Consider the following 22,320-nt stretch of genomic DNA (forward strand, 5'->3'; position numbering starts at 1 on the left):
GCCCGACGGCAGTGGAGGCAATAGACGAGGGTGCAGAGGAGGCAGAGGTCTGTCTGCTGGTACCAGTAGGAGAGGGAGTTGGGGAATGAGAATGCATTGTTGGAAGGGGGTGGGGTGCCTGCAGGACAGTGGCAGGAGCTGCTGTCCCCTGCACACTGCTGCTGGCGCTGCTGCGACCACCCTGCATCTGTTCACACTCCTGCCAGTGGTTTACTCTCAGGTGCTGGGTAAGGGCAGTGGTACCCAGCTGAGCAACAGACCTCGCTCTCCTCACCCTGGCATGGCATAGCGGACAGATGGCAATAGTCACATCGTCTGCTGCCAGGGTGATGTAAGCCCAAACAGGCGACTTACGCACCAACCTCGTGTCAGATGGGGTGGTGCTGGCTTGCGCAAGTTCGGGCTCGGTGCGCACAGGTGGAGGCGGAACCTGCTGCCGCCACCTCCTGCTGCCATTATCAGTGGAACTCCTTCCCCTGGTGACCTGGCACACCATTTTCCTTGGGTGCCTACCTTCCTCATTAGTGCTGCTGTCACCTGACAAGGGAAGAAGCACCCATTCTAAGTCACCCTCCTCTTCATCCCCTGTAATGTCAGACCCAACCCCTGACCTGGCTCTGCTGTCCCCTCGCTGATGCCTGTGTCTGACTAGGTGCGGGGGTTCTGTGGATGAAACCACCCACACCAGTTGGAAGCGATGTCACTGGAGTACTGACGGGCGATACCCCCTTCTCCTCCTCCTCCTCCTCCTCCTCCAACATCCCTACTATAAGGTCCTGAGCATCCGGACCAAGATCTAGCTCACTCTCCTGCATTACCCCCTCCAAGATGTTCCTCTCACTGTCGCTGTCAAACAGCATCAGGGTCGATTCTTAGGGGCTGGGGGATGGTCCTGCAGGGGGCGAAGAGCTGCTGCTGCTCAGAGCCAGGGCAGAGGACTCTGTGCCACTAGCTTGTGTCACGAATGACACCACTGTCTCGGCATCTTGAGATGAAATGGGGTGGCTGCCACACCCAAAAATATCATGATGAAGCTGATGCCCGTGTCACCTGCGCCCACCCCTCTGTGGGTAGAGGAGCAGCCCCATGCTGACAGCGGTCCAGCCCTGGAAACAACTCCCCTACCATGACCATGACTGCCGGCACACCCACGTGCACTCATGATGTGTTTTTATATACAAAAAAAATATATAAGGAAAATAATGAGGGAATTTGGGCAAACTTTATTGGGTTGGGGACAATGGGGCAAAAACTGTAAAATAAAATATACACGAAAACCTAAAACACAGAAAAATACTTTTTTGTTTTGTTTTCACAGAAAAAAGACGCTGATTTTTTGGTCACAGATGAAAAAAAGACGCTTTTTTTTTGGTCACAGATGAAACAGACAGCAAAAGCCTACACTATACTATATCTCTATCTAACCTACACTATACCCTGCACTGGATCCTATCAGCTACACTATTCACTATTTAACATAACTATCTGGATTATGAGCTACCTAACTAATGTACCTAACACCCTACACTGGAACCTATCAGCTACACTATTCACTCACTAACCTGCACTATTTAACACTATCTGGATTATATATATGAGGTATCAGAAGTCACAGGAATTCAGCACAGCACAAAGAACACACTCCTCTCTCTCTCTCTCTCTCTCTCTCTCTCTCTCTCTCTCACAACTGCATGAAACAGCACAAAATGGCTGTGGAGAGGTTCTCTTATATAGTAAGAGGTAGGCAACTTTCCTATTGGTTGCTAGGGAAGTTGCTAAGCTCTTGCAGCCTTATCATTGGCCCATAAGCTAGAAGCAGGGAGGGATGGATCATGTGTACTGTGGACAAAAAAAAATGAATATTCGAATTTACGAATATATAGCGCTATATTCTAAATATTTGCGAATTCTCGAAGTGCCGATATTAAAATTTGCTATTCGAATATTCGCACTCAACACTAATTGCTAGGGAGAGCAAAGGAAGAATAATAGTTAATTCTGTTGAATTTCTAGAGTAAATTACCTGAACACCAATAAACGGTCCATCAATCAAAAGTAAACACTGACCCCCTGTAAGTAGCTGGCAATTTGCCCAAGCATGAGCATTGTCTATCTAAAACAATATTAATAAAATTGAACTAAATAATATTTCTATAAAGTATACGCTAGCAATATGAAATATTAAAATGATTAGTTTAGAAGGTCTTCTTTTTATAGCAACATAATCTTCTTTCTCTGTGTGTTCTATCTGTACTAAGTTCTCTTCAATATGCCTGAATGGCACTATCAGACACAACCCATTGGGCAAGAATGATGCTGCTTCTGAAGGAAGCAGACTCTTTTTAAGATCTGGGAAAATCTCAGTGTAATCAATTTTCATCATTTGTATTGTATTAACTGCACATCTATTACAGATATCATATAAATTCCATTGAGTTCAATGACAACTGTGTCTATTACACAATGTACATATAAAACCCATCTGGTCATATAAATGCAATGCAATAGTTTTATTTTTTGCCATAATAGGTCAGTCCAACATTTCAAGAAAAAAATAAAAAAAATAAAGGGAAAATAAGTTCAGGAAACATCAGAGGGAGTGGAATGATTTGAGGGAAGCACAGGGTCATTTATATGCAGGACAGATTGTAGCAATTTTAGGTAGAGACAGGCTCTTTGTTATTAGTTCCACATGTGTCTAAAGAAAAAAACACTGTAGCATAAAGTATATTAGCCAGAGAAGACCGAGGATGAGTGAAGTTCTATCTCAATTGCCCTTAGTACAGTACAAGAGTGAGTTATTGTTACTTGTGCCTTGCTGGGAACAGAGGCCACATTAGGCAGTGAGCATAAGCTTAAATGAAATGTATAAATGTCCTATAAAATGATACACTAGTGGATCCTATGCAAATATCTCCTGGTTTACGGTGACAAATTTTAACTTCAAGAACATTAAAAGAAACTAAATCAAGGGCAGGCCTTTAGAATATCTTTTCTTTGTTTTATTGCACACATGGAGCTGTATAAAAGTATCTTTACAGGTATTTTTTTCTGTGAACATAAAACTGATTTTACTTTCATGGCCATTTCAAAGCAATAGCAGCATTTCTTTAAATATCCCAAATGTATACTTATTCTTGAGAGTTTTAAGGGCATCTGTCATCTGACAGAGCTTGTGATGTTAGGACATATACTGTATAAGATACCTTAAGAAATAACCTAAATGGACCCATAAGGTTCACATGGAACAAATCACTTTAGGGTGGTGTTCCTTGACAACATGATTGGCTGAGGGGCTTGGACATCTTCATTAGCATATCAAATGCAAAAGGAATTATTTAGAAAGAAAAACAGGGAACCTTAATGTGCATAAGTATTAACCTCCTGAAAGTTAATATTTTGTAGAGCCACCTTTTGCTGCAATTACAGAGGCAAGTTTCTTGGGGTATGTCTCTATTAGCTTAGGCTACTTTCACACTAGCGTTCATGGGTCCGTTCGTGAGCTCCGTTTGAAGGAGCTCACGAGCGGACCCAAACGCCTCCGTCCAGCCCTGATGCAGTCTGAATGGATGCGGATCCGCTCAGACTGCATCAGTCTGGCGGCGTTCAGCCTCCGCTCCGCTCGCCTCCGCACGGACAGGCGGACAGCTGAACGCTGCTTGCAGCGTTCAGCTGTCCGCCTGTCCGTGCGGAGGCGAGCGGATCCGTTCAGACTTACAATGTAAGTCAATGGGAACGGATCCGCTTGAAGAGGTCACCATATGGCTCAATCTTCAAGCGGATCCGTCCCCCATTGACTTTACATTGAAAGTCTGAACGGATCCGCTCAGGCTACTTGCGCACTTGCGCACTTGCGAAATTTTTCTAAGTTATTAATGCAGACGGATCCGTACTGAACGGAGCCTCCGTCTGCATTAATATGATCGGATCCGTTCAGAACGGATCCGATCAAGCGCAAGTGTGAAAGTAGCCTTAACACATCTCGACACTGAGATTTTTGCCCATCCTTCAGGCAAAATAGTTCCAACTCCTTCAAGTTAGATCGGTTGTATTTCTGTACAGCAGTCTTCAAGTTATGCTACAGATTCTCAATTGGATTTAGGTCTGGACTTTGACTAGACCATTCCAAGAATGTTTCCCCTTAAACAACTCCAGTGTAGCTTTAGCAGTACGTTTATGGCTATTGTTCTGCTAAAAGGTTAACCTCCATCCTACTCTCAAGTCGTTGGCAGTCTGAAACAGGTTCTTCTTAAGAATTGTACTATATTTACTACCATCCATCTTCGTCCAATCTTGACCAATTTTCCAGATCATGCAGATTAAAAGCATCCCCACCAGCATGCTTTACTGTGGGAACAATGTTCTTGGGGTGATGGACAGTGTTGAGTTTGCAAGGATGGTCAAAAAGTTCAATTTTAGTGTCATCTGCCAGAGAACATTATATGTTTTCGAGGAGTCTGACACTGCTGTTTGGTAAGCTCCTTGTGTGTATTCTTATATTTTTCCTTAAGCAGTACCTTTTTCTGCCTACTCTTTTATCTTGTCTTGGATCTATTGAACTTCAGCCTTAAAAGGAACTACTTTATCTTTAATGATCGCCACTACCACCAGCTCAGAGGTACCGCGATGGGTAGTTCTTTTGAGCCATTGTACACAAATTTACTTCTGGGCTGGTGGGAGGCCAACTACATTGGGTCTGAAGAAATGGAAGAGTGGCAGGATAGGGTAGTTCTGTGGCTGAGGTTCATAGATGATGTGTTTGTTCTATGGAGAGGGACCGAAGAGTCTTTTGCAGAATTTGTGGAGGTGATTAATAACAATAATCTGGGTCTCAATTTCACATCAACATGTGATAAATATGCACTACCATTCCTTGATGTTTTAATTGAAAGAGGCCCAGACCAGAGCATAACCACCTCAGTATACCGCAAAAGTACAGCAAGTAACAGCCTTCTCCGCTGGGATAGCGCATATCCTTTCCCTTTACAAAAAGGAATTCCTAAAGGCCAATATTTCAGACTTCGGAGGAATTGGTCCACAATGAAAAAGTTCAAAAAACAGGCCGCAGATCTGAGAATGAGGTTTAGGGAGAGAGGCTATCCCGACTGAGTTTTACGTACGGCCTATGAAACTGCCTGCAAAGAAAAACGGGACCTACTCCTTGTTCCAAAATTCAACAATATTCAAATTATTGGCACCTTTGATAGTGGACATCAAGAAGTAAAGCGAGTCATTTCCAGACACTGGGACATATTAAAAGCTGACCCAGATTTGGACAAGGTGCTTGGGTCATATCCCCAGATAACATTTAGAAAGGGACGTAGTCTGAGGGACAGACTAGTTAATAGTCACTTCCACCCATCTGAGAGACCTGGTAACTGGCTCTCTAGAAAACCTTTAGGGACATTTAAATGTGGTAGCTGCACAGCATGTAGCCAGTTACGAAAATCAAAAACATTTGTCTGTTCCTAAATGACAAGGACACGTCGGTGGCAAGCCACATTTTGCAATGTAATGGAGGTGATATTAGCTATCTCAAATTTGTAGGGATACAACATGTCCCCAAACCAAAGAGAGGCGGAGATTGGGACAAGATGATCCTGAGGGCTGAAACCAAGTGGATATACAGACTAAATTCCTTGACACCAAAGGGTCTGAATGAGTATATCTCATATAAGCCATTTCTGTAACAGACATGTACATCTATCCGGCCCAAATATGACATTTGCCATATATACTTGATTTGAATATGTTGGATTCCCATAAATACTCTTATACCCCTATATGACATAGCATTAATGACTCACAGAATAATGTGCTAATATTTTTACCTCAATGTATTTTTCAGAGAATGGACTCTGTGTCTGCTAAGAAGGGCCTAAAACGCTTATGCCCACCTAGCAGATTATTGATAAATGTTACCGATCGCTACACACTTGTTTGTGACGGCGACTGTACATAAATACTTTGTCCTGCAAGGACCTGCCGGGGACGCAGTGTTAGATCCCCATAGTAACTAACACGCCCACCACTGATGTCACTTCCGGTTATGAGCGAAGCGCTGTGGATTGGGCATAGCTGATCCCAGCAGCTCAAGGATCGGGCGCATTCGCTCTGGATTGTTGTGATAAGTAAGTGGGTGGGTACTCTGGAGCGCTCGCATGATGCCCATAGGCTAATTAATCGGATGGGCAGGGCTGAAAGCGCTATAATTAAGAGACACATAGACCCACATGTTGTCACTGCCTTATTATACGTGCGGGAGCGCTGCCACTGCACTTAGTTTGATGGATGACATATACAAATTTCTGGTATGACAGCGAAATTAATATAGTTAATCAATCTGCTAGATCGGTGGGTTACATATACACATTTTTGGTGTGATGTACACCTGCACTAAATATGTGACAGAGAAATTAATATAGGTAATCCATATGTTAAATCGGTGGGTGACATATAGACATTTTTGGTGTGAGGTACATCTGCGCTGCATTAGTGACAGGGAAATTAACATAGTTAATTTGTCTGTTAGTTCAGTGGGTGACATATACCCATTTTTGGTGAAAAGTACACCTTTACTGCATCCATGAAAGGGAAATTAAAATAGTTAATCCGTATGTTAGATCAGTGGGTGACATATACACTTGCTTGGTGTGAGGTACACCTGCACTGCATATGTGACAAGAAAATTAATATAGTTAAACCATCTGTTAGATCAGTGGGAGACATATACCCATATTTGGTGTGAGATACACCTGCACTGCATACGTGACAGGGAAATTAATATAGTTATTCTGTATTAGTTTGATGGGTGACATATAGCCATTTCTGGTATGAGGTACACCTGCACTGCATCTGTGACAGGGAAATTAATATATTTAATCAATCTGCTAGATCAGTGGGTTACATATACACATTTTTGGTGTGAGGTACACCTGCACTAAGTATGTCATAGAGAAATTAATATAGTTAATCCATATGTTAAATCGGTGAGTAACATATACGCTGCATATGTGACAGGGAAATTAAAATAGTTAATTTGTCTGTTAGTTTGGTGGGTGACATATACCCATTTTTGGTGTAAAGTACACCTTCACTGCATCAGTGACAGGGAAATTAATATAGTTAATCCATCTCTTAGGTCAATGGGTGACAAATACACTTTTTTGGTGTAAGGTACACCTGCACTGCATAAATGACAGGGAAATTAATATAGTTAATCCATCTGTTAGATCAGTGGGTGATATATACCCATTTTTGGGGTGAGGTATACCAACACTTCATTCATGACAGGGAAATTTATATAGTTACCGTATTTTTCGCCCTATAAGACGCACTTTTTCCCAAAAGTGGGGGGAAGATAGCAGTGCGTCTTATGGGGCGAATGCTGCTGATTTTGCCGAATTTTCAATGATACACCCGCCGCGATGCCGCGCGGCGGGTGTATCAGCTGTGAGGGAAGAGGAGCTGGGGGCCGGCATCTGCTTTTATAATGACAGCGGGGCCCGTGCAGTGACTGTATTCTACTACACGGGCCCCGCTCACTGTATAATCATATCTCTAGTATAATAGTTAATAGTTAATTGTTATGTATATACCGTAATCGCATAATCAGCGCCTGTATACTTACAAGCGCTGAATAGGTAGCAGAGAGGAGAGAGGAGGGAGGAGGCAGGCTGGGAGGACGGGCGCTGGCAGCGTAAGTCATACGTCATGCGCCTGCCCCGCCCACTTTATGAATGAAGCAGGCGGCGTGGGCGCATGACGTATGACTCACGCTGCCAGCGACCGTCCTCCCAGCCTGCCTCCTCCCTCCTCTCTGCTACCTACCGAGCGCTTGTAAGTATACAGGCGCTGATTATGCGATTATGGTATATACATAACAATTTACTATTACAGATACGATTATACAGTGAGCGGGGCCCGTGTAGTAGAATACAGTCACTGCACGGGCCCCGCTGTCATTATAAAAGCAGATGCGGCCCCCACCCCCTGTATTGAGGGTCATTCACTACAGGGACACTTATGGAGGAGATCTGTGAATGACACATAGCATAAGATGCTATATATGTGTCATCCATAGATCCCCCCCATAACTGTCATACACAGATCCTCATAACAGTGCCATCCAGAGACCCCAATAAGAGCTATCCAGAGACCCCAAGAGCTACCCACAGATCCCCCATAAGTGTCACCCACAGACCCCCCATACGTGTCACCGACATATCCCACGTAAGTGTCACCCACAGATCCCCCATAAGTGTCACCCACATATCCCCCCATAAGTGTCACCCACATATCCCCCCATAATTGTCACCCACAGATCCCCCCATAATTGTCACCCACAGATCCCCCCATAAGTGTCACCCACAGATCCCCCCATAAGTGTCACCCACAGATCCCCCATAACAGTGCATCACCCACAGATCCCCCATAACAGTGCATCACCCACAGATCCCCCATAACAGTGCGCCATCCACAGATCCCCATAACAGTGTCATCCACAGACCACAATTTGTTCAAAACCCACCAAAAGCACACCTTTTGGTTCAAAATATTTTTTTTCAGATTTTCCTCCTCAAAAACCTAGGTGCGTCTTATGGGCCGGTGCATCTTATAGGGCGAAAAATACAGTAATCTTTATGTTAGATCGGTGTGTGACATATGCACATTTTTGATGTGAGGTACACCTGTACTGCAAACATGACAGGGAAATTAATATAATGAATCTGTATGTTAGTTTGGTGGGTGACATATATACATTTTTGGTGTGAGTTACACCTGCACTGCATCCATGACAGCTAAATTAATATAGTTAGTCCGTCTGTTAGATCGGTGGGTGAAATATACACATGTTTGGTGTGAGGTACAACTACTCTGCATATGTGAAAGGGAAATTAATATAGTTAATCCATCTATTAGATCGGTGGATGACATATGCGCATTTTTTGTGTGAGATACACCTGCACTGCATCCGTGACATGGAAATTAATATAGTTAATCCGTCTGTTAGATTGGCGAGTGACATATATACACTTTTGGTGTGAAGTACACCTGCACTGCATCCATGACATGGAAATTAATATAGTAAATCCGTCTGTTAGATCGGCGGGTGAAATATATACATTTTTTGTGTAAGGTACACCTACACCGCAGATGTGACAAGAAAATTAATATAGTTCATACGTCTGTTAGTTCGGTGAGTGACATATACCCATTTTTGGTGTAAAGTACACCTGCACTGCATCCATGACAGGGAAATTAATATAGATAATCCGTCTCTTAGGTCAGTGGGTGACATATACACATTTTTGTTGTAAGGTAAACCTGCACTGCATCCATGACAGGGAAATGAATATAGTTAGTCCGTCTGTTAGATCAGTGGGTGACATATATCCATTTTTGGTGCGAGGTACACATACACTGCACACATGACAGGGAAATTAATATAGTTAATCTATATGTTAGTTTGTTGTGTGACGTATACCCATTTCTGGTGTGAGGTACACCTGCACTGCAACCATGACAGGCAAATCAATATACAAACCGGATTCCAAAAAAGTTGTGACACTAAACAAATTCTGAATAAAAACTGAATGCAATGATGTGGAGATGGCAAATGTCAATATTTTATTCGTAATAGAACGTAGATGACAGATCAAACGTTTAATCCGAGTAAATGTATAATTTTAAAGGAAAAATACGTTGATTCTAATTTTCACGGTGTCAACAAATCCCCCAAAAGTTGGGACAAGTAGCAATAAGAGGCTGGAAAAAGTAAATTTGAGCATAACGAAGAGCTGGAAGACCAATTAACACTAATTAGGTCAATTGGCAACATGATTGGGTATAAAAAGAGCTTCTCAGAGTGGCAGTGTCTCTCAGAAGCCAAGATGGGTAGAGGATCACCAATTCCTACAATGTTGCGCAGAAAGATAGTGGAGCAATATCAGAAAGGTGTTACCCAGCGAAAAATTGCAAAGACTTTGCATCTATCATCATCAACTGTGCATAACATCATCTGAGGATTCAGAGAATCTGGAACAATCTCTGTGCGTAAGGGTCAAGGCCGTAAAACCATACTGGATGCCCGTGATTTCCGGGCCCTTAAACGACACTGCACCACAAACAGGAATGCTACTGTAAAGGAAATCACAGAATGGGCTCAGGAATACTTCCAGAAACCATTGTCAGTAAACACAATCCACCGTGCCATCCGCCGTTGCCAGCTGAAACTCTACAGTGCAAAGAAGAAGCCATTTCTAAGCAAGATCCACAAGCTCAGGCGTTTTCATTGGGCCAGGGATCATTTAAAATGAAGTGTGGCAAAATGGAAGACTGTTCTGTGGTCAGACGAGTCACGATTTGAAGTTCTTTTTGGAAATCTGGGACGCCATGTCATCCGGACCAAAGAGGACAAGGACAACCCAAGTTGTTATCAACGCTCAATTCAGAAGCCTGCATCTCTGATGGTATGGGGTTGCATGAGTGCGTGTGGCATGGGCAGCTTGCATGTCTGGAAAGGCACCATCAATGCAGAAAAATTTATTCAGGTTCTAGAACAACAGATGCTCCCATCCAGACGTCATCTCTTTCAGGGAAGACCTCTGCATTTTTCAACAAGATAATGCCAGACCACATGCGTATCTTATTTCTAATTTTCGCTATTGTGGGAACTAGATTTCATTTTATGTAGTCTTGAGGGTTAGATGATATCTGTATTCCCAAATACTGCAAATTCTCTCCTTCTTTTCTAATCTTCAGGCAACCAAGGATAAAGTTCCCGATTGGATCTAACAGGTATACAGGCTGATTTATTCCAATTTATGGACAGACCAGCCACCTTCCCTTAACTCTTGAATGTCGCAATTGATCAAAGCAGGGAGTCATGGGACCCTACAAACAACATCAGATCGTCTGCATACACAGAAATTTTTTCCTCGTTCTGACTAAATTTGAACCCCACTATATTCTTATCCTGTTTTATCCGAGCGGGGAGAGGTTCCACTATAAAAGCAAAAAGGAGCGGGGATAATGGACACCCCTGTCGTACCCCCCTTTCGATGTTAATTGGGTCCGATATCTCTCAATTAATTGAAATTCTTGCTGTTATGTCTGTATACAGAAGCTCAACCCAAGCTATAGAGTTATTCCCTAGCCCATTTTCCTTAGAGTGGCTACCATAAAGGGCCACTCTACTGTGTCAAAAGCCTCATTCACATCCAGTGAGACCACTAGTCGTTGACCGGTATTGGCACCTTTTATTTGCATATTTATGTAGTATCTTCTGATATATTACCGTAGATATCACCTCTTTTAATCTACTAACTAGAATCTTCGCCAAGAGTTTATTATCAGTATTTATTAGGGATGTCAGACGATACGAGTCAAGTTTCTTTGGACTTTTCCCTGTTTTCTGGATCAACGTTATCAGCGCCTCTCGTAAAGAATCAGGTAGTGTCCCACCCTCCCCCGAAACCTCCCACATTTCCAGGAACCTGTGGGACAGCACCCCACTGAAAGTTTTATAGACCTCGAAAGGGATTCCGTCTAAGCCTGGAGACTTGTTCTTCGGTGTGGAACTAAGGGCCTTGTTAATTTCCTCCAAGGAGATACCTGCTTCCAATAGTTCTCTCTGTGGCTCCGACAACTGTTTCAGTGATATATTCCCCAAAAACCTGTTTATATCCACTATATTTCCATTTCCTTTTTTCGAATATATATCCGCAAAATATTCTCTAAAGAGCTCTATTATATCCTCTTGTTCCGAGATTACCTGTCCCTTGTCATTCTCCAAATGGGAAATATATAGTGTTGAGCGCGAATATTTGAATATCGATTTTTTTTAGCGAATATCGGCACTTCACTAATTTGCGATTATATTTCGAATATAGTGCTATAAATTCAATATTTCTAATATTAGTTTTTTTTGTTTTTTTTTGTTATATTTTTTTCTTTCACACTTCCCTAAAGTTGTTCTTACCTGTCCTTAGGATTCCTGGCTTCCTGGCTGCTCCAGTCAGTGCCCGTTGCCGCTTCTGCCGACTTCCGTGCTCATGGAGCGTCCCCATCACCATGGGAATGTCTCCATATACTAGAATATACTGTCGGATTTGAGAATTACGTTGAAATCGCAATTCGATTAATTCAAGTTATAATAATCGAATTGCGATTTCAACTTAACACTGCAATATTCCATATTTGTTAATTCTAGCCTAATATGGAATATAGCAGTGCTAAGTTGAAATTGCCATGCGATTACTTCGAGTTATATTAATCGCATTGTGATTTCAACTTGGACCTGCTTTACTATGGTTGGCTTGGTAGAATTAGCGAATATGACGAATGTATTCGTCATATTCCACAAAACGAAGATAACGAATGTATTCGTCATATTCCACAAAACGAAGATAATGAAGCATTCTCCATCTTCGTTTTAGCTACCTATTCATCAATTTCGCTAATTCTAGCAACCATATAGGAAAGTTTACTATAGAGACAGCTAAGTTGAATTCGCTATGCGATTATATTACTTTGCTTTTTTTTATTTTTATAAATAGAATAATTATAATACCTGATAATTATTATAATTATTCTATTTATTTTAAAAAAAAGCAAAGTAATATAATCGCATAGCGAATTAAACTTAGCTGTCTCTATAGTAAACTTTCCTATATGATTGATAGAATTAGCAAAGTTGATGAATAGGTAGCTAAAACGAAGATGGAGAATACTTTGTTACCTTCGTTTTGTGGCATATGACGAATACATTCGTTATCTTCGTTTTGTGGAATATGACGAATACATTCGTCATATTCGCTAATTCTACCAAGCCAACCATAGTAAACCAGGTCCAAGTTGAAATCGCAATTCGATTATTATAACTTGAATTAATAAAATTTCGATTTCAGCTTAGCACTGCTATATTCCATATTAGGCTAGAATTAACGAATATGGAATATAGCAGTGCTAAGTTGAAATCGAAATTCGATTATTATAACTTGAATTAATTGCATTGCTATTTCAATAGTCTCTATAGTAAACTTTCCTATATGGTTGCTAGAATTAGCGAAATTGATGAATAGGTAGCTAAAACGAAGATGGAGAATGCTTCATTATCTTCGTTTTGTGGAATATGACGAATACATTCGTTATCTTTGTTTTGTGGAATATGACGAATACATTCGTCATATTCGCTAATTCTACCAAGCCAACCATAGTAAAGCAGGTCCAAGTTGAAATCACAATGCGATTATTATAACTTGAATTAATAAAATTTCGATTTCAGCTTAGCACTGCTATATTCCATATTAGGCTAGAATTAACGAATATGGAATATAGCAGTGCTAAGTTGAAATCGAAATTCGATTATTATAACTTGAATTAATTGCATTGCTATTTTAATAGGAGAGTAGCCTTTAAGTTAAAAGCGCAAATACGCGATTATTTGAAACATTCTTAAAAAGAAGGAACGCACCCATGAGCTCAGCAACACCAAAAGACCTGGAAGACCACGGAAAACAACTGTGGTGGCTGACCAAAGAATTCTTTCCCTGGTAAAAAAAACACCCTTCACAATAGTTGGCCACATCAAGAACACTCTTCAGGAGGTAGGTGTGTCAAAGTCAACAATCAAGAAAATACTTCACCAGAGTGAATACAGAGGGTTCACCACAAGATGTAAACCATTGGTGAGCCTCAAAAACAGGAAGGCCAGATTAGAGTTTGCTAAACAACATCTAAAAAAGCATTCACAGTTCTGGAACAACATCCTATGGACAGATGAGACAAAGATCAACTTGTACCAGAGTGATGGGAAGAGAAGAGTGGAGAAGGAAAGGAACTGCTCATGATCCTAAGCATACCACCTCATCAGTGAAGCATTGTGGTGGTAGTGTCATGGCGTGGGCATGTATGGTATGGCTGCCAATGGAACTGGTTCTCTTGTATTTATTGATGATGTGATTGCTGACAAAAGCAGCAGGATGAATTCTGAAGTGTTTTGGGCAATATTATCTGCTCATATTTAGCCAAATGCTTCAGAACTTATTGGACAGCGCTTCACAGTGCAGATGGACAATGACCCAAAGCATACTGTAAAAGCAACCAAAGAGTTTTTTAAGGGAAAGAAGTGGAATGGCCAAGTCCATCACCTGACCTGAATCCGATTGAGCATGCATTTCACATGCTGAAGACAAAACTGAAGAGAAAATGCCCCAAGAACAAGCAGGAACTGAAGACAGTTGCAGTAGAGGCCTGGCAGAGCATCACCACGGATGAAACCCAGCGTCTGGTGATGTCTATGCGTTCCAGACTTCAGGCTGTAATTGACTGCAAAGGATTTGCAACCAAGCATTAAAAAGCAAAAGTTTGATTTATGATTATTATTATGTCCTATTACTTTTGGGCCCTTAACAAGTGGGAGGCACATATGTAAACTGTTGTAATTCCTACACTGTTCACCTGATTTGGATGTAAAATGCAAAAATGTTAGAATTGTGTCGATGTCCCAATATTTATGGACCTGACTGTAGTTATTACTTCTCTTTGTTTTTATTAATGATGCAAGCAATTTCCATGGTATATGTCCCTGAGTGTAGTATTTTTTAACATAGTTTGATTTTTGGTGTTCTGCTAACAGATATAGTTCATTATTATAGTTAGTCAAGATTTTCTCCCACCTTTGTAAATTAATTTCGGTGGGATACTCCACATATTCTTTCTCACTATCTCCAACCACCCGTGCTAGATCCACTATTATTTTTTCTAACGTTTTCTTCACCATTGTGTTATGTTTCAAGAAAATTCCCCACATGTATGCTTTACCTGTATCCCATACAATCCATGTTTCCACTGTGCCCATATTTTTGTCGAAATATTCCAGTATTTCAGTGCAAATCTTTTCATACCTATCCTGTGTAATTAACTATCTATTTGAATTCTAACCCGACCTTCTCTTGCCCGTGTATCTCCCTTAGTGCAGACCAAAAGTGGGTAATGATCAGATACTGCTTTATGTGTATAGTTGATCTTATCAATGAAATGTGCTCCTAAGTTATTACTAAGGGCCATATCAATCCTAGACATAACTTTATGTGATTTAGAGTAGCAAGAGAATCTCCTTTTTCTAGGATTCTGTAATCGCCAAATGTCCAACCACTCAAACTCATCCGTGATATTTTTCAGTGCGGATTTAATATTGCCCGAATTTTTATTGCCAATCCTACATCTATCAAGAGTTTCGCCCATTACCATATTATAGTCCCCAATTACTAATAGTGCTCTATTACTTCTGTTTGTAGCAAAATCATAAACCTTAATTAATACTTCCATTTTAAAGGGAGGAGGGACATAAATGTTGGCGATTATCCAGGGTTTATTTTCTAACAAACCCTAACAATCAAGCAACAGGTATCTACCTTCACTATCAACAACTACATCATTTATTTTAATATTAATAGCCTTATGTATCAAGATACTTACACCCCTGGAATAGGATGAGTATAAAGCATGAAATGCATGCTGTATCCATGGCCTATCCATGGTGGTTATAGTATCTTTGGTCAAATGCGTCTCTTGAAGACAAATAATAGCGGGGAGAAATTTTTTAATAACATTAAATGTTGTCATTCATCTCACCCCCGTACCTAGTCCTCTAACATTCCATTAGACGATTTGCATATTTTATCAATCCAGTGTTGAACAAATATTACAGAATATTCAAGAGGGCATGGATATGTGATAGGAGAGGGAGGGAGGGAGCGAGAGAGAGAGAAAGAAGAGAAAAAAAATAAAAAATAACAACCCCACACATTTGACCCAGTGGGCACTAGCCCCTGACTCTCTTCCATAGCATTAACCCCACCCTCGTCCCCAATCCTATCCGTTTAATTAGACAATTTATCCTCGATCCATGCTTTGCTATCTTCCGGGAAATCAAAAAAACAGACTTTGTCCTGCCATTGAACGCGTAACCTAGCCGGGAACATCATTGAGTAACTCACATTCTTTCTACACAATTCTTTTTTAATCTCTAAAAAATCTTTGTAAAATTTCATCTCTATCCTTAGCTGACAACAACTTGACTAGAATTGCTCTAGGTCTTGGAGGGGACTCTGTGCACTCTCTCCACAAAGTCCTTTAATGTTGAGATCTCCTGTCCGAATTGCTCTATAAACCAATTCCGGAAAGCCCACACATCAAATTGGTCCTTCTGGATCTATTCTCCATGTCCAGTAATTTATTTCTAATGTCCCTATTCTCCATTTGTAACTTATCCTTATCTTGAATGCTTTTCTGTAACACATCCTCTGTACATGATATTCTTTTTTCGGCCTCGTCCAGTCTATCCTTATATTTATGCAAGTCTGCCCTAAGCAGACTAACCAACTCTCTGACATTCCCCACTTGGAGAGAGAGGTCCATAATGGACGCAATACACTTTTTAATTTCTTGAAAAATATCCTGTAAACTAGGAGTATACGCTCCTTCATGCTGTCCGTCATCTACTACGAGCGTGTCCACTCCAAATCCTCTCGACCCAAGTGAGGAGGCCCCCTCCTGCTCCCTACCAACAATATCATATGCTTCATCCTCTTCATTAGGGATGTCCCGAACTATTCGCCGGCGAACAGTTCCCGGCGAACATTGCTTGTTCACGTTCGCCGCGGCGGGCGAACATATGCGATGTTCGGTCCGCCCCCTATTTGTCATCATTGAGCACACTTTGACCCTGTACCTCACAGTCAGCAGACACATTCCAGCTAATCAGCAGCATACCCTCCCTCCCAGACCCTCCCACCTCCTAGCAAAAAGCAAGGACAGCATCCATCTTAGATTCATTCAGAAGCTGCAGTGTTAGTGAGAGCAGGGACAATGCAGCTGCTGCTGATTTAATAGGGAAATCGATAGCTAGGCCAGTGTATTCAGTGTCCACTCCAGTCCTGAAAGACTCATCTGATCTGCTGTAAGGACAGCGTCCTGACACCACCCCAAAAAGCCCTTTTTAGGGCTTTTTTTCAGTCTGCTTTTTTTTTCTCTGTAATCTAATTGCAGTTGCCTGCCAGCGTGTGTGTCAGGCCCACAGCATATACTGTGCCCACTACTGCCAGTGCCCAGTGCCACCACTCATATCTGGTGTCACAGTAGCTTGCATTTAAAAAAATAAAAAACTTTTTTCACTGTAATATAATTGCCTGCAAGCGTGTGTGTCAGTCCTACAGCGTGTACAGTGCCCACTACTGCCAGTGCCCAGTGCCACCACTCATATCTGATGTCACAGTAGATTGCATAAAAAAAAAAATTGGACTGTAATATAATTGCAGTTGCCTGCAAGCGTGTGTGTCAGGCCTACAGCGTGTACTGTGCCCACTACTGCCAGTGCCCAGTGCCACCACTCATATCTGGTGTCACAGTAGATTACATTTAAAAAAATAAATAAAAAATTTTCACTGTAATATAATTGCAGTTGCCTGAAAGCGTGTGTGTCAGGCCTACAACGTGTACTGTGCCCACTACTGCCAGTGCCCAGTGCCACCACTCATATCTGGTGTCACAGTAGCTTGCATACAGTACCACTAATCGAAAAAACAATGACAGTCAGAGGCAGGCCACCCCGCAGGGGCCGTCGTGGTGCTGTGATTTCCTTTGGCCCTAGAATAATGCCCAGTGTTCAGAGGCCACGTACCCTGAACTCAAAAAGTTCTGAGGACATAGTTGACTGGCTAACACAGGACACCCAATCTTCTACAGCTTCCGCTCGGAACCTTGACACACCATCCTCCTTCAGCTCAGCTTCGGGCACCTCTCAAGTTACCACTCGACCGCCTGCCACCACCAGCAACACTAGCATACACAGCTGCTTCACTTGATCTGTCAGAGGAGTTATTTACAAATCAGTAGGAAGAAATAAGTAATGCGCAACCATTATTGCCAGAGGATGAAGATAACAGGGATATGTCTCAGTCAGGCAGCATTACACACATGGACACGGTGTGATGATGATGATGTTGTACCTGCTGCTGCTTCCTTTGCTGAGTTGTCAGATACAAGTGAAGCGGTTGATGATGACGATGTGTCCGTGGATGTCACGTGGGTGCCCGCTCGAAGAGAAGAAGAACAGGGGGAAAGTTCAGATGGGGAGACAGAGAGGAGGAGGAGACGAGTTGGAAGCCGGTGGAAGTCATCGCAAGGAGCTAGTGGCACAGTCAGACAGCATGTATCGGCACCCGGGGTCAGCCAGACAGTATGCCAATCAATGCATGCTGTTGCCAACACCAGAATGCCATCATTGCAAAGCTCAGCAGTGTGGCATTTTTTTTGTGTGCCTGCCTCTGATAACAGCGATGCCATTTGCAACCTGTGCCAAAAGAAACTGAGTCGTGGGAAGTCCAACACCCACCTAGATACAACTGCTTTGTTAAGGCACATGATCTCACATCAGAAACGTCTATGGGATCAACACATGATGATGAGTACAAGCAGCACACAAACTCAAAGCGATCATCCTCCTCCTGGTCCAGCATCTTCAGCCACGTCAACCACTGCTGTCCTACTTGCCCTCTCTCAACCATCCGCCACTCCGCCTCTCGCCTTGAGCAGTTCCTGCTCATCTGCCCACAGTCAGGTGTCTGTCAAGGAAATGTTTGAGTGTAAGAAGCCAATGTCACAGAGTCACCTGACAGCTGGCTTGACGGAACTCTCAGCACGCCAGATTTTACCATACAAGCTGATGGAGTCTAAGGCCTTTAGAAAAAAATTTAGCTATTGGGAAACCGCAGTGGAAGGTACCCAGACGAAATTTCTTTTCACAAAAGGCAATCCCCAACCTGTACTCTATTGTGGAAAAGGAAGTCATGGCATGTCTGGCACACAGCATTGGGGCAAGGGTCCATCTGACCACTGATACCTGGTCTGCAAAGCACGGTCAGGGCAGGTATATCACGTACACTGCGCATTGGGTAAACCTGCTGACGGCTGCCAAGCATGGAATGCATTGCTCTGCAGAGGAGTTGGTGACAACGACACGACTTGCAGGCAGGCCTTCTGCCACCTCCTCTACTCCTCCTACTCCATCCTCTTCGCTAACCTCCTCGGCTGAGTCCTCTTCTGCTGCTGCGTCTTGCTCCACATCAACTGCACCCCCCAGCTCCCCAAGGGGTTATTCCACATCCCGGATACGACAGTGTTACGCCGTCTTGGGGTTGACTTGCCTTAAGCAGAGAGTCACACCGGACCAGCACTCCTGTCCGCCCTGATTGCACAGGTGGATCAGTGGCTGACTCCGCACCAACTGGAGATCTGCAAAGTGGTGTGTGACAACGGAAGCAATTTGTTGGCGGCATTGAATTTGGGCAAGTTGACACATGTGCCGTGCATGGCACATGTGTTGAATCTGATTGTACAGCACTTTGTGCATAAGTACCCAGGCTTACAGGACGTCCTCAAGCAGGCCAGGAAGGTGTGTGGCCATTTCAGGCGTTCCTACACGGCCATGGCGCACTTTTCAGATATTCAGGGGCGAAACAACATGCCACTGAGGCACTTGATTTGCAATAGCCCGACACGTTGGAATTCAACACTCCTAATGTTCGACCGCCTGCTCCAACAAGAAAAAGCCGTCAACGAGTATTTGTATGACCGGGGTGCTAGGACAGCCTCTGCGGAGCTGGGATTTTTTTTGCCACGTTACTGGACGCTCATGCGCAATGCCTGTAGGCTCATGCGTCCTTTTGAGGAGGTGACAAACCTAGTCAGTCTCACCGAAGGCACCATCAGCGACATCATCCCATTTGTTTTCTTCCTGGAGCGTGCCCTGCGAAGAGTGCTGGATCAGGCCGTAGATGAGCGTGAAGAGGAAGAGTTGTGGTCACCATCACCACCAGAAGCAGTCTTATCAGCATCGCTTGCTGGACCTGCGGCAATGCTGGAAGAGGAGTCTAAGGAAGAGGAGTCAGAGGAGGAATGTGGCTTTGAGGAGGAGGAAGACCAACTACAGCAGGCATCCCAGGGTGCTCGTTGTCACCTATCTGGTACCCGTGGTGTTGTACGTAGCTGGGGGGGAGAACAGACCTTCAGTGAGATCAGTGAGGACGAGGAACGGGACATGAGTAACTCGGCATCTAACCTTGTGCAAATGGGGTCTTTCATGCTGTCGTGCCTGTTGAGGGACCCTCGTATAAAAAGGCTGAAGGAGAATGACCTATACTGGGTGGCCACGCTACTAGACCCCCGGTATAAGCAGAAAGTGCCTGAAATGTTACCGAATTACCGGAAGTCGGAAAGGATGCAGCAGTTCCAAAACAAGTTAAGTATGCTTTACAGAGCGTATAAGGGTGATGTCACAGCACAACCGGAATCTAACAGGGGAAGAGGTGAAAGTAATCCTCCTCCTACCACGACCACGCCGGCAAGGACAGGACGCTTTACAGATGTGTTGTTGATGGAGGACATGCAGAGCTTTTTAAGTCTTACGCATCGCCACAGCCCTTGGGGGTCCACCCTCAGAGAACGATTCGACCGACAGGTAGCAGACTACCTCGTCTTAACTGCAGATATCGACACTCTGAGGAGTGATGAACGCCTTGACTACTGGGTGTGCAGGCTTGACCTGTGGCCTGAGCTATCCCAATTTGCGATAGAACTTCTGGTCTGCCCCGCTTCATGTGTCCTATCAGAAAGGACCTTCAGTGCAGCAGGAGGTATTGTCACTGAGAAGAGAAGTCGCCTTGGTCAAAAAAGTCGAGATTACCTCACCTTTATTAAAATGAATGAGGCATGGATCCCGAAGGAACTGACAGTGGGCGATATATTTGACTAAAAAAGGACTGATGAGATGAGCTGCCTTGGGCTAAAAATGGTCCACACGCTGCTGTATTTTATCTCTGCATGCCGGATGACTTGCGTGACTTCTCCGCCACCAACTAGGGTTCAAGCGGTAATGTTTTAGTAAACTTTCTGCCTGAAAAACAGCTACAGCAGCGGCTGCAACAATACCAGATTTTTCAGGCATGTGTACATGCCTAATTTTTCTGGCCTCTGGTGCTGCACTGTGGCTGCAAAAAAAAACAACAAAAAAAACCCATACATGTGTCAATTCCCCTTTGTGATCGTTACCTTGTGGTGAAGGGGCTTGCGTATCACAATGAAGCGATCACCTCTATGAGTGTGTTGGCAATGGCAATGTTGGCACACCCCAGATGATAAGGTCGTTGCTTCATTGTGAACAGACCAAAAGTGATCGGCTGGATAATTTTGCATAGAAAAAAACATTAATTTTCTTTGTGATCATCTAAGGGGATCATTAAAGCCTACTAGGCCAACAATGGGCCCACACTGCAGAATCATTGTTTTCTGGGTCACTTAACTGTCACTGAACTACCTCAGCAGGACCATAGGCTTTGAAAAACCGCCATCGCCTGCAATCTGCCAAACATGCGCATGAGCACAGTCATCACTACACCAAGATTGGCGCATAGAGGAATAAAATTGATGTCATGAGTGTGTCAACTATTGACAACTCTTTGCGGTTGTCTAAACTCTATTCCATACACGTCCCCTGATAGGGGACGTAACAGGGATTAAACTGATAGGAATAGTACTACTTAACACACCACTCATATAGGGTGGCACAGTACATTGCTAGGAATAGTACTACTTAACACACCACTCATATAGGGTGGCACAGTACATTGCACGGCGCACGCTCAGTGCCCCAAATTGGAAGTAGGAGGACCAACCAATCATCTTTTTCCATCTCCCGGTTCCTAAAATCTATTCCATACACCGGCCCCTGATAGGGGACGTAACAGGGATTAAACTGATAGTAATAGTACTACTTAACATACCACTCATATTGGGATTGCACAGTACATTGAACGGTATTATAACCGATATACCTCTCAAAACCAGTGAGAGAATCATGTGTGAGCACCAACTCATAGATCCGATAAACAACAACACACATGTACGTACATAACAAAATATTTTATTAATTCATCACAAAAAGACAAAACATTGGACACAATAGATATATATAAAATTAGCAGCAATAAAGTGGCGGCACTGCGAATCAGCGCCCCACCAAGGTACCAATCTGGAACTATCCCCCCAAGCACCCCTCACCACTTAGCCTGAGTAAGCCAAATGGCTAAAGTGAGAAAATTTCTCATACACAGGCCAGGTGAAGGCATGAACTTTCAGATGATAGTACAATTGTTGCCATGTTAGCCATATTGTAGATGTGAATGAATGCCATATGTGGGTATTACACCCCAACAGCCGCTGAATAGCATGCAGCATACATCCAACACCTAAGAAATT

Source organism: Bufo gargarizans, chromosome 1 (genome assembly GCF_014858855.1).
Source record: "Bufo gargarizans isolate SCDJY-AF-19 chromosome 1, ASM1485885v1, whole genome shotgun sequence".
NCBI lineage: Eukaryota > Metazoa > Chordata > Amphibia > Anura > Bufonidae > Bufo > Bufo gargarizans.